The 8,156-nt window shown below is 37.9% G+C and overlaps 1 non-coding gene across 1 annotated transcript; it reads right to left on the reverse strand.

Annotated features, from left to right (window-relative positions):
• Window positions 1-497: 497 nt before the first annotated feature.
• Window positions 498-633, reverse strand: LOC123619011 (small nucleolar RNA SNORA18). The gene has a single exon (XR_006727527.1). It is a non-coding gene; the product is annotated as a small nucleolar RNA SNORA18 (small nucleolar RNA).
• Window positions 634-8,156: the final 7,523 nt, after the last annotated feature.

The following is an 8,156-nucleotide window of genomic DNA, read 5'->3' on the forward strand; positions in this document are numbered from 1 at the left end:
AAGGATTTTAAAAAATTATGTGTAACATTAGGAAAATTATTTAAAGTCAGTGAATTTTTATTGAAGGAATTTTACATGTGATTGCTTCCACTGCTCATCAAAGTCACCTTAGTTCTTCCAAAGCTTGAGTCAGGGTTTATCTTTAAGATACCCCTTTTTAAAAGAATCTATGCTTAATCCACAATTGTCCTGCCAGTCAGCCCATGATTCTTTTAGTTGGACCTCATTTATCTCCACTTGAACATGGACATACTGAAAACATCAAACATTTCCCCACCTAGAATCTAATTTCTGCAATTAATTTACTTTAGGGCCACTTTTAAGGTCAGAGTAGATGGTTTTGCCTGGTTTCCAATTTCAGACACCGTCTAAACCTGAATGAGTTCAAATCACATTCCCTCCAAAGCTATCACACCCAAGAACAGTACAGACTGTGGGATATGCCAATACCTAAGGTAAAAAAAAAATAACTAACAGGTCTTTCATACTTTTAGCAGCTCTGTCTTGTAGTTAGTTCTTTTCCAAAGATCTCACAAATAGTTCTGTGAGTGAAGCAAAACCACACAGTTACCCTGTGAGGCATTTCCAACAATGTGGGTCTACAGGAAAAGCCTCCCAGGGATAAACCTCAACTATTGTTTTTTTTTTTTAACTGATTGATAGGTTCTTTGTATGAATATATATATATATTTAAAATATTTATCTATATTTAGATAATTCAGATAAACTGAGTTATATATGTATACAAAGTAAAATAAAATGAGATGTAAAATCACATTACATCAATATATACAAGATCTTGTGGTAGCTTACAGTGAAAAAAAGTGATAATGAATATATGTATGTTCATGTATAACTGAAAAATTGTGTTCTACACTGGAATTTGACACAACATTGTAAAATGACTATAACTCATTAAAAAAAGTTAAAAAAGGATGCAAAAGAAAAAAATAAAATTACATTACATTAGTTGCAAATATTTTTTGTCATAATTTACTGGCTTTTTGACTTTGTTTTTATGTGTTCTGCCATACACATAATGTACTTGGGTTTTATGTTTTGTCAAGATAGCTTCTCCCAACAAGATTAGAAATATATTTTCCCATTTTTTCTTTTATCCTTTAAAAAATTTACATTTTTAAATACAACTGAGATTTATTTTTAAGTATAATGTGAGGAAGACATTTAATTTTACTCTTTTTCAGATGGATAGCTCCTTGTCCCAACATAGTTGTTAGTCTGTCAGTTCCTGTCTGATTTTAAATACCTCATTTATCACATACTAAGATCATTGTGTATTTTTCACAATACCAAATTTTTAAAAAATTTATTATTTTTTTAAATTGAGTTATAGTCAGTTTACAATGTTGTATAAATATTTCAACTGTGATTTTTATAATGCATTTTGAAATCTGGTAAAATAAGTTCTTTTTCTTTCTTTTTTTCTAAAAATTGTTAACTTTTTTTGGCACATCACACAGATGAATTTTAAAATTAGCCTGCCAATTCTATAAAATATTCTGTTGGAATTTTGATTAAAATTGCATCACATTTTAAATTTAATTTGGGGATAATTAATATCCATGTAATATTGAACCTCTTAATCTAAGAATATCTTTTATGGCCTTTATTAAAATTGTATGATTATCTTCAATAAATTTCCTACTTTTAAGTTTTTTCCTAGGTAATTCAAGGTTTTGTTGGAATTGAATTTGGCTTTCTTTTCTATCACATTTTCAAATTAGTTTTTTTCTGATTATAGAAAAGCTGTAGATTCTTGTATGTTAATCTTGTTTCTACATTTCTGAAAAATTTCGTTAGTCCATATAGGTATTTTGTGATTGCCTTGGATTTTTTAGGTGTATGTCTACCTTGCCAATAGTCATACTTCTTTATTTTTCCTGATCTTTTTGTATTGACTAGTAACTCTAGGACAAAATTATTGACCATAAAAGTAGGCTTCATTATGTATTGTTCCTGACGTTTATGGAGACAGGGGTCTAATATTTTATTTTTCAGAATGATATTTGGAAATTGGCAAATTTCGATAATTATTGAAGATGAGTGGTAGATATATGGAGCTTATTAATCTATTTTCCCTTTATTTGTGTATGTTTGACATTTTCTATAATATAGAGTTAAATTTAAAAAAGAGTCAAATAAAAAAAAGAACAAGACATTTTAGGTTTTTGGTGGATACCCATTTTCAAATTAAGGAAGTATCTTTTTTCCCTAGCTTATTCTAAATTTTTAATTTGGGATGGGAATAGAATTAAATGTGTCGTCAAAAAATATTTTTTGAAGGAAAAACTGTAACAGGGTCCACTCATCTCAAAAGACCAAGGGAAAAAGTATGAGAATCTCAATGTGAAAAATTGACAACTCGTTCACCAAACATTTAGACCGGCTTCTCTCTCTTCATCAACTGACAGTTTTCAACAAGAGCAGAAGAGCCTCTAGGACCCAGCACATTGCTGAAAACACTGACGGGGCTAAATAAATAATGCAGAATTGTTAGAGGATTTTGTGGGGAGAGAGAGGTAAGGCATGGAAGCTGTATTGCACCACCCAGATCCCCACTCCAGGACTAAAGGACGTATCACTCCAGCTGTTGGGATTATAGTTGGCTGACACTCTCTAGCTGCCAGTCCTTTCCGGGAATTGCCCATGGCTGAAGAGAACCACTTTGCCCAAGGTTCTGCCTCCTTCCCAGGAGCAGCTGCATGCAAAGACTAAGCTGTGTGGGGCTCTAACATCCCAGCACCCTTGCCCAACTCAGGACAGGTTGAAAGGGCTCTCTCAGCTCCAGAGCTCCCTGCCGGGTGGCTGAAGCTTTAGGGTTACCAGATAAAATAAATACAGTATGTCCAGGTAAATTTGAATTTTTTGGTAAACAACAAATAATTTTTTTAGAATCAGTATATCCCAAATATTGCATGAACAAACTGCTGCTAAAAATTTTTTTTGCTGTTTTTCTGAAATTCAAATTTAACTGGGCTCCTGCCTGTTTATTTGCTAAATCTGGCAGCCCTCTGAGGTATCTTAGACTAACCTCTTCTCTTGCAGTCCTGCTTCTTTCCCTTATTCCACAGACGTTGATTCTGATTCTGATTCTCCAAGCAACTTCCTGCATGCTGACCTCTGTCTCAGAATCTGCTCTCTGAGTAATGAATCTACAATCGAGTGAAAATTAAAATAAAATGCCTTTCTTTGCCCTGTCCAAATTTTAGAACCAGTTGAGATTGGCACATGGGTCCAATAGATCTCATTAGATTGATTATTGCAGAGCTGAGGTTGGAGAACACTCCTGAAGTCTCAGAGCCTAACGGGTTCACTAATACCTCATTCCCAACTACATTTACTCGGAGTCTGCCCCACTCAGCCTACTTTACAGCTGTTCCTATTACCGTTCATCAGTTAGGTAAGTCATTCCTCCTCTTCTGTGGAGGAGTGAGTAAGGGGATGGGCAAGAAGCCAGAATTGTTACTCTTGCGATGGTCTCTCTAGATAAAAATACAAAGCCGGGAAAGAAGTTTTCCACTAAGTACTGCTTTGTATAAGATAAAAGCAACCCTGTTTGAATAGGTCAATGGAAATGATCATATATGAGCCTTAAGCAAAATAGGACGAGACCTTCCAAAAGTATGGATTCTGAATCCTTTGCCTCCTTTGTCTGTTCCCCATGTGAAGGATTTCCTTAGGACTCAATGCTTCTCTCTCTTCTCAATTTGTGTGATCTGCCTTGTCAAGCTATCTAGTCTTAACATATAATGCTTTTATGAGCTTAACTTTCAAATCAGCATTTGCCTTGACCTCTCTCCTGAACTCCAGTTCTGTATTTCCAGCAGTTTTGTCCTCTGTACCTTGGTTTCCTGAAAGTACCCTAAATTCGTTATGTCCTTGCTTTAGTCACACTTCTGCTCCAGCGTGAACGAATCCTCATTCAAGCTCCCAAGCAATGAGGAGCATGTTCTGAGGAGAACACACTTGGGAACTTAGGGAAAGACAAGTAATCTGATTGGCTATGCTTGTGTATTTGAGCAAGGGAGGCTCATAGGTCCGTGATCAGCCTCTCGGGTGACTGCTTTTGGGTTGGATGTTGATGCCAGTCCATCTGGTTGTGGCTGGAGGGATCGTGTGGTCCCTGAGGACTGCCCCTTTACCACTTCAGCAGGGCCTGTGGCAGGGCAGGCACAGTGACCAACATGGTCAGTTCATTCTCTTCCTTTTTGTTAAAGGAACAACCATCTTGCCTTCTGGTTAGATGGGAAACCCTGGCCTCATACATGAATCCATTTTTCCTTTTGTTTTCCAATTCCTACCTGCCAAACCATATTGATTCTGTCTTTGTAGACTGTCAGTTGGCTCAGGTTTCTATAACAAAATACCATAGACTGGATAGCTTAAACAAGAGAAATCTGGAGGCTGGGAAGTCCAAGATCAAGGTGCCAGCACTGTCAATTCCTGATGACGGCTCTCTTTCTGGCTTGCCCCCTTCTTGCTGTGTCCTCACATGGCAGAGAGAGAGAGCAAGCGCTCTGGTGACTCTTCTTATAAAGGCACTAATCCCAGCATGAAGGCCCCACTCTCATGACCTCATCTAACCCTGATTACCTCCCAAAGGCTCCATCTCTAAATACCATCGCATTGGGGGTTATGGCTTCAATGTGTGAATTTGGGGGGACACAGACATTCATTCCATAGCATAGGCTATTATCTGTATCCTTTTCTCCATTCTTACTGTCACTGTTCAAATCCAGAAGCTCCTTACCTCTTTCTTAGATCCGTATAGTAACCCATTAGGTTATTTTCCCCTATTCTGCTTATTTCACATCCTGCTTCCAGATTACTTTCTAAAAGTTCACCTCTGATCATGTCACTCTGCTGTTTGAATACTTACATAGCTCTCTGTTCTTCATTGATTAAAGTTCAAATGTCTTAACTTGGCATTCAAGGCCTAATGGATGTTTTCAGTATATTCTCCATTAGTTTTCCTTTTCACATTCTTTCTGAAAGTGTAGTCTCCAGGACACCCGACCCAGATTTACCTGTTTCTTGAGATCCTCCCTAGAAATAGTGAACAGTATCTCTGTGAGTGGGGCCAGGACTCTATTGCAAACAGGAATCCCAGGTGATTCTTACATATGTTACACTTCAGGAGTACCCAGTGTAGTCAATGAGGAAAAAGAGAAGCCTCATTCTTGTAGATGCTCTGAAAGGAGAGATCGGGGGTGCTTTTTTGGGGTAATGTAGGGATTAGGCTCTTCTGGCGGCCTCACTGTCCTTAAAGACAGCCAGTTCTCCATACGCATCAAAGGGCCAGTGACTCTAATTCTTTAAGTCTGTAATTTTTCAAGCTGTGCTTGAGAACCACTCAGAGGCTCCACAGGAGGTGAGGGGCAGTGAGTGGATGGGCTTCATAGCTTCTTTTTCTTCCTTTTCACTAAAATAATTTCAGTGTTACTCATTTTATATTTCCAGGCGCAAGATTATATTTGAAAGACGTGTTCTGCTTTCTAAGTATCTCTGTTCTGATTTTAGTCACACCTTTTCCTCTTCCAACTTTCAAACCATTTGGGAGGTAGCTGTAGTAGTTAGATGGAGATTTTTTTAAAAATCAGCTTTATTATGGGTAAAGCTTAACTGGGGATTGCATCTTGGATCTGCGGCAACAGTCAGATTTCCCAATATTGTTTCTCTAAGCCTTCATTTTAGGACAACTTGCCCAAGGGAGTAATGCCTTTCCCTGATAGTCTCCAGCTTTTTGCTCTTTTATTAATTCCTAGGGTTTTCCATGCCTAGTGTGACAATTTCCCTCAGTAGAGGAGGTGGTCAATTTCTCCTACTTCTTTCTTAAAACCACACTCCTAATACCAGCCACAGCTGCTCTGAGTATCCTCCTGTGACCTCAAGTAGGAGGTGTATCTTTCGCTACCAGAAGGCTCTGAAACGGGACAAAAGAGGAACATGAATTAAATTATCAGCAAGGCTGGTCTGCATTCTTGGCTGAAAATAAGACCCTATTCTATTTCTTATTCCAGCTTATGCTCAGCTGTGTTAGTCGAAAGAGTATAGGAGAAATCAGGCAGTAAGCCCAAATGACATCAAATTCTTCAAATAGTATACTATAAGCAGTATAAAAACATCCCCCAAATTGAAAGTCCAAGAACTAAATTTTCTTTGCTTCATATAAATTTAAGTGCAAAGAAACTGGAGCTCTTATTAACTCGTCATTCTGCTAAATCTCAGAGGGTCTCACTCAGACCCTGGATAGAATCAAGTCCTTTACCGTTGGCACATCTGGCTTTCTTCTGCTGGCGAGGGTATCGTTTTCTGTGAGAATTATCAACACTGTGAACTAGATGTTGCCTGCTTTTCTCTTTCATGGCACAAGATAGGATTTCACTTCGCTGCTGCCTTTGAAATTAGATCTGTCATATGACTCCTGTTGACCATTGGAATGTGAGTTGAAATAACATGTTGCCCCCTGGGGGAAAATTTATGAGCCAGTGTGCACCTTGGTTCATCCTTCTGCCCTGTCACTTGTGTAAGTGTGGCTTGAGATGGGACATCCAATGGATGCGGTCCTTGATTTACTGTAATAAGCAGAATCCCTTGTTGACTTGTAACAGACATGTTAATGTCAAACTGTTATTGTCAAAACCATGTTTTGGAGTTGTTTGTTGCTACATAATAACCTAGTTCTTCCTGACTGATGCACCCACTCAGGAATACTGAAATGCATTTAGTTCAACCTACAGTCTTTATAAAGCCCCAATTTTTAAGGAGTCTAAATCTGAATCTGAATCACATATAAATACAATTATCAAGCAAAAAATTTAAAACACAGTCACATCCTTGTCTCCTGAGTGGTTATTGCTAGTAAGATGATCTTCCCAGAACCCTGAACTTGATGTGTTCCTGACCAGACATTCAGGGCTATTTGAAGGAAGGAGAGAGACAGTGGAAACACACACATGCAAAGGGAAAGTTATCCTTGTCTCAGCCTCAACAGGGTTATCAGTCAGTCTGTGCCAGTTGCTTGGAGACCATGACGAACAAATAGAAAAGAAGTAAAAAGTGAAAATACAGATCCTTAGTATTAGCTCTGTTTATGTAGAGAAAGAATGGGACAAACTAAGAAGTTAGGTTTTTGTTTTGTGTGTTTTGTTTTTTAAATTCAGCTGAGCCTTCCTGGAAGGATTAGGGGAACCATGGAGGAAAAAGGACCTAGTTCCTTTTTCCCACTATGACCACTATAACTTAGGTCATGTCCCACTATTTTGGGCAAAGGTGTAGTGAAGGAAGTGGTTTTGTTCCTCTGAAATATCAGAAGTTAGTCAAGACCAGAAAAAAGTTGGGAAAAAAAAAAAAAAAGAGCATCAAGGTCCAGGAGAGTAAACTGCACACACAAGAGAGTGCACTGTGAAAGTACTGCTTTTCTCCAGGCCCCTCGGAACGTATCGGAGACATTAACAACAGTTTCAAGTCAAGGATTGGCTAAAGGAGGAAAAAATCATAGGCCTAGGCTAGAAGTCAGCAACTTTTCCTGTAAAGAGCCAGCTTTAACAAATATTTTAGTCTTTGAAGGCCATACAGTCTCAGTTGCCACTCTTTAGCTGTGCCTTGGAGTGTGACAGAAGCCATAGGCAATGCATAAACAAATGGGCATGGCTGTATTGCAATGAAACTTGATATACGGACATCAAGATTGGTTTTCATGTAATTTTCATGCCACGAATTGTGATTCTTTTGATCTTTTTTAACCATTTAAAATGTAAAAACCATTAAATTTATCAGTGAATGTAATAAATGAATATTATGTTTACATATAAATGTAAATATACACCTATTATTTTACCATTAAAAAAAGACACTGGATTGGATTCTGCCCACAGGCTATAGTTTGCAGACCCTTAGCCTTGGCAATTTCGAGACAACAGCCATTGTAATAAAGGAATAAAAATGCCTCTCGTGGGTGTGGAGAAAGGGGAACCCTCCCACAGTGTTGGTGGGAATGTAATTTGGTGCAGCTACAATGGAAAACAGTATGGAGATTTTAAACAATTAAAAATTGGCTTACCACATGGTCCAGCAATCCCACTCCTGGGCATATATCTAGAGAAAACTCTAATTTGAAAAGATACATACACCCC

Source organism: Camelus bactrianus, chromosome 12 (assembly GCF_048773025.1).
Source record: "Camelus bactrianus isolate YW-2024 breed Bactrian camel chromosome 12, ASM4877302v1, whole genome shotgun sequence".
Classification (NCBI taxonomy): Eukaryota; Metazoa; Chordata; class Mammalia; order Artiodactyla; family Camelidae; genus Camelus; species Camelus bactrianus.